This window comes from Myotis myotis, unplaced genomic scaffold (assembly GCF_014108235.1).
Source record: "Myotis myotis isolate mMyoMyo1 unplaced genomic scaffold, mMyoMyo1.p scaffold_m19_p_11, whole genome shotgun sequence".
Classification (NCBI taxonomy): domain Eukaryota; kingdom Metazoa; phylum Chordata; class Mammalia; order Chiroptera; family Vespertilionidae; genus Myotis; species Myotis myotis.
Genome location: NW_023416315.1, coordinates 28833497 through 28839778, shown reverse-complemented (window position 1 = coordinate 28839778; position 6282 = coordinate 28833497).

Below are 6282 nucleotides of genomic sequence, written 5' to 3'. Positions count from 1 at the left end.
AAACTATTTCCCACCTCCAGAGATGCTGAGATATTCTGTAGTCCCTACCCCCAACCCTCCAGCATTAAGTTGAGAGTCTCCATTTCATACGGGGTTGGGAGGGGGAAGAAAATATCAGACAGAGGGCAGAGAAGCAAGAGGTCCCAGGGCATCAAAGGGTAAGAAACAGAATAAACATGGGAGCCACTACCCAAAACCTTGCCATTCCCCCCCCATACACACACACACACACACACACACACACACAAGATATGGAAATACAGCATCAAGGGAATTGTGCCCAGACAGATTTCTGGCAAAGTCTGCCTTCAGCTGGAACAGATAGAACAAGGAGATGGTCTATTGGATCCGAAGCAAGAGGATCAAGGAGAGGAAACAATGAAACTCTCAGTTGGGGTTTATAAACTTTGATTCAGGGAGCGTTCAGCCACTCTGTTAGTCTCCTTAGGCAAGTAGAAGCTTTCCCTAAACAGAGCTCAAGTGACTCATTTCGTGGGAACCCTAAACAAAGCTTCACTGGGTAAGTCACTGTGAAGAGTCCCAGAGAGATTTGGCAGAAGCTGCTGGCTTCGCAGGGGGTCTGGTGATGGCAACAGAGAAATGAGGTCACACAGTTTAGGAAAAGCCTCCTGACAGAGGTAAGAATTCAAGATCAGAGAACAGACACAAATGGTAGGAAAGGGTGGTGTTGACGAAATGGAATAAATGAGCAGGGACAAGGGCCAGAACTGCCCAGTGCTGATCTGGTGTAGAAGTGGCCATGGCTGTGGCAGGCAGGGGACCTGAAGAAAGCAAGGAAAAAATGAGCAAAAAGAGAATGTGGGGGTAAAAATCGGATGCTATTTTCTTTATCTGTAACTCAAGATACTGCTGATGGGTTAGGGGAATAGTTATATAGAATTTTTTAATTTATGAAAACCACACTTACTAGTTGTATGTACCATAGCAACAGTGTGCATGTATAATCACAGCTTTCTATTCAGACAACTCCGTTTTTTATGTGAATGGGGGGAAAAAAATCCCATAGCTCTTTTAAAAAATTTTGTACAGAGCTATTTGCATATCAACTTGCTTCTTTATATAGACTGCTATAAAAGTTGCATCTGAGCACGGTTTTAACTCCTGATGGAACAGACTGTTGCTGGGTAAGTGTCAGTCTCAGTGGCTGAAAGAAGGCATGGGTAGCAGCGCCCAGGTTGGTAAACAAGGCGTCCAGGGTGGGGTGGGCCCAGCACATTGCCAGAGCATTCCAAGGGGGTTGAGGTGGGAGGACAACTGGGCGCAGTGTCAGATTTGTGGAAGGTGTGGGGCATGTCCTGGTGGAAGAAGAGCAGCCCAGGGAGTGGTGAAGGAGCGTTAGCAGGGGCGAGATGGCACCCACATGGGAATATAGACAGACGGGTGTGGACTGGCGGCCTCCTAGCTGAGCGAGAAAGCATCCACCTGACAGGGCAACCTGGTGTAGCCCTTCAGAGTGGATCTTGATTATCTGCCAATCATAGAAATACCACACTCCTTCACCAGGAAATGGGCATGTGACTTTGTTTGGGCCTAGGATACATGAAGAGAAGCACTCAGGGAAAGGTCTCAAGATCGGCTTCCTCTCTAGTAGGAAGGTGACAATGGAAAACAGGCCCTCTTCTTCCTCTCCACAGTGACGTGTCAGAATGTGAAACCTGGAACTGCTGCCACTGCCTTGTGATGAGGGAAGGCAGCCTGAAAAGAAAGCCAACTTAGAGGAGCATGGGGTTCAAAGGCAACAGAGAGCTGGAGCTCTGGCCCTGACCACATGGGGCCTAGAACTGCTCTCTTTTTGGATGTATTAATGGAGGCAAGACATTTCTTTACTGTTCAAACAAGTAGATCTTAGTGTCCTGATATTATAATGAAAGACACCCTAATTGATAAAAATAATTTACTCCAAAGTTAGCACCTATCATTGCCAATCAGTCAGTCTGCTAGTGGTTCTGTGCCTGATGAATCAGAGGGACTTATATTCTGGGTTATTGGAAGCAACAACTGGGATCATTTATAGATAAACAATATATGATGCAGGGCTTAAAAGCTGCCCTGGGAAGAAACAGACTTTATGATTTCCTAGCGGGTCTCTCTCATGCAAAACCCCAGTCAATAGCCTCAGGGTCATTCCACCAGTTAACTTAAGTTTCTTCAATGTTCTTAATTAATATAAAATATGAACTTGTTATGTTACCATAGCTATACCGCTTAGGTGTGATCCATATCTAAGTGACAAAATGAAGTTAATAAAAAATAGTTTATGCAAATCAGAATAGTGTATGGGGGAAAAATGAGATAAGAGGAAAAATAGCGGTAAGGTAAGAAGTTAGGCTATGGAAGCCATAATTTCTTAGTAAAGAAACTGTCAAGTTTACCATTCTAAGACTGTTCTTGGTAAATTTTCTTGTCAAGGGACTTCCGAAAGGTAATTCCTGAATTTTTAGAGAAACCGGAACCAAAAAAATACCAAGAGAATATCTCAAAGAACAGAATCATTTTGATAGTAGAAATCATTTTCAGCATGGGCCACACCAAGATAAACAACTATGGGATTGTACATGTAATACCTTGAGTCATTAATTTGTAAAGGGCAATGATCGGAAATAGGGATTTTCTTCACCAAAAGACATCCTAGTTACTAAAGCTATGATACAAAACATATCAAAAGTCAACAAAAGAAAATTGAAAAGGAATGTATGTAATTACAGCAAAGACAGGATGCATGACATTTTTCAGCACCTAATATTACAATAGGTGGATGGATTAACTAACTATACAAACCGACTTAGAAAATATTGAAAAGATTATTTAAAGTAACGTCATATAAAGGGCTTAGTTGACTTCCTTTTGTCAAATGATACTCACACTTTAGTGAAAATATTTTAAAAGTTTATGAGCAAAAGTAGGAATGCATTAAAAATAGTTTTAGACCACCTACATTTATCACACATTAAGTTACACAACACATTCCTTTTAGTAAATGCTCTTTTTTTAATTATTGATTTCAGAGATGAAGGGGAGGGATAGAGAGATAGAAACATCAACGATGAGAGAGAATCATCAATTGGCTGCCTCCTGCATGCCCCACACTGGGGATCCAGCCTGCAACTAGGGCATGTGCCCTTGACCGGAATTGAACCTGGGACCCTTCAGCCTGCAGGCCGATGCTCTATCCACCAAGCCAAACCAGCTAGGGCAGTAAATGTGCTTTTTAAACATTCATTCCAGTTACAGATAGAAAATGCAAACAGGGTTATGGTGTTTAAATTAATTTTTCAAGTTCTTGGCAGCTGTCCAATAACTTTAATGTACATATTTAGAGAGGAAAAGAGATAGAAAACAATTCTACCAGAAATAATTTCAAATGTTTCTATTAGTTCTTAGTTTGGGAGTTGGGGGTCAGGCAGGGAGGTCAATAGACACAAGCCCTAGATAAGTGTTACAGTAAAAACTAGAGCCATTGTGGGCAAGATGTAGACCAAAGAAATATGTGTACTTAAAAATTCCATGATATTATGAGGTACACCTTCAAGGAAATATTCCCACATTCACTGACTTGGTCAGACTTGATTTAAAGTAGAGGGATCTAATGCAAATCAGCTTATAACAAAGGGGAAGTACGTTGACTTGCATAGGCAAACTGCAGTAAAGGCAAGGGGAGGAGGTAGCTAGAACCAAGACTCAAACACCATTAGAATTGGTCTATTGCTTTGTATGTTAGTTTTATCTTCTACTGTTAGATCCACTTTCTATATAGATAGAAACATGGCTGATGGCAGCTTCTAAGCTCACACACTAACAGCTTATTGATAAGATAATGAAAAGGTTCTAGGGAAAGATTCTGATTGGCCTGGCTTGTGTGATTGACCAATAGTGTGGCTAGGGTTGTGAGGTCTACTTAGGTTTAGATACCCACCTTTAGACCAAAAACTATGGCCAGGAAGGTGGGTCATGCAGACCCTATTCTAAATCACTGGCTCTTTAACCAAAGCTCTCATTATATGGATAAGATAGAAAAGAATACTGAAATAATAATATCTGTAGGATAAATTATAATTAGCATTAACTAGAGAAGGGATAAAAACAATCTGTAGAAAATCATCAGGTTATAAAGACAACCTATAAAATGGGAGAAAATATTTGCAAACCATGTATCTGACAACCAGCTGGTATTCAGAATATATAAAGAGCTCTTACAACTCAACAACCAAAAAATAAACAATAATTTTTAAATGGGCAAAGGTCTTAAATAGGTATTTCTCCAAAGAACATATACAGATAGCCAGCAAACACATGATGAAAAAGATACTCAATCATTAGTCATTAAGTCAATGAAAACTGAAATCATAACGTGTGGGCAAGGACTAGGGAATTTCAAACCCTCATACATTACTAGCAGAAGTAAAATGGTGAGACCACTGTAGTAAACAGTTTGGTGGCTCTTCAAAAAATTAAACATAGAAAAACCATATGACCCAGTAATTCAACTTTTAGGCACATACCTAAAAGTATTGAAAGCATGTGTTCAAACCAAGATTTGTAAATAAATGAATGTAGCAGCACTATTCTCAATAGCCAAAAGGTAGAAACAACCCAAGTGTTCATCAGTGGATGATTGGATAAACAAAATGTTCATACAATGGAATATTATTCAGCCTTAAAAGGGACAAATTACTGATACATGCTAAAACTTATATGAATCTCAAAAATATTCTAAGTGAAAGAACCTAGACATAAAATGTCACATATTGTATGGTTCCATTTATATAAAATACCCATAACAGGTAAATTCATAGACATACGAAGAAGATTAGTAATTGCCAGGGTTGGGGGAAGGGAGGAATGAGGAACAGTTGCTTAATGGGTAAGGGGACTTCTTTGGGGGTGATTAAAGTGTTTTGGAACTACATAGAGGTAATGGTTGCACAACATCGACAATGCACTAACTGCCACTGAATTGTGCAATCAAAAACGGTTCATTTCTATGTTATGTGAATTTCACCTCAATAAAAAAAAAATGTTTTTAAATCATCAGCATATAATCTTTAAGCCCCTCTCATTTTCTAGGCAGAAACACTGTAGGTCTTCAAAAAGAATTTTAGTGCTTTTAAATATAAATACTACTTTACAGGTAATATTCTAATTAATATTCTAATTTCATAATACTTGATTTTCTCCATAGGGGTGATTCTTAGGAAGGTGATGTCTTCATTATCCCACTACAGAATATGCCTTTTGTATCCGGAATTTTTTTTTCAAATTGTAAGACAAAGCTTATTTAGAAAGTTACAGAGGTGGTAGAAATGAGCCAGCTGGGCTGTGGAGGCTCAGGAAACAAGTTACAGAAGCTAAAGGAGGGCCCTTGGAGCTTAGGAGAGGGAAAGGCCTTGTGGGAAAGAAGCGGGGAAGAGAAAAGCACTCCCCCAGAGGGCGAGCCTCACATTTTTTCCTTGTTCATGATATTGGACTATCACTAGTTTTTTATACCTGATCTATACTCTCTCATCCTGAAAGGAATATGTAAGTCACATAATTATATACTTACTAAATAAACAGGCTATTTTAAATTCAAATAAAAACAAGCCAATATCATTGGCTTCACTGAATAATACTAAGGTGACTGTTAGTGGTGGAAACTCTAATCCAGTGGTTCTCAACCTTGGCTGCACATTAGAATCACCTTTGGAATCTTTTTAAAATCCTGATTTCTGGGCCTCATCCTCCGGAAATTCTGTTTCTTTGTTATGGGGTGAGGTCACAACATTAGTAACAAAGAAACGGAATCTCCGGAGGATGAGGGCAGAAATCAGCATTTTAAAAAGATTCCAAGGTGATTCTAATGTGCAGCCAAGGTTGAGAACCACTGCTCTAATCAAACTAGTGGAAGCAAAAAGGGGAATGTGAATGAAATCTGTAGGAAAGGCAGACCTCAGTGGTGATTGGAGCCTCCCTCTGTCTTTAGCTCCTAATTCTGTGACTCGGTGTGCTGGCTTTACTCTCAGCCCAGCTCCTTTACAAGGCTGGGAACATGCCTGGCAGCACTCAGGTTATGTCACAGTTTGTTCTAATCACCCCTATTCACCTCTTTGGTTAAGGAGGGATTCCCACCATAGGCTTGTGGGGATGACCAAATGCATGGCACCTGACTCAGGGAAGATGAGATTGGTAGCAGTGTATCCGTCAAGTCACCTATAGTCACAGCCCAGGCAAGGAGTTCGCTGTGTACCTACCATGCAGGACCACACAGGAGTTGCACTCTCAAGC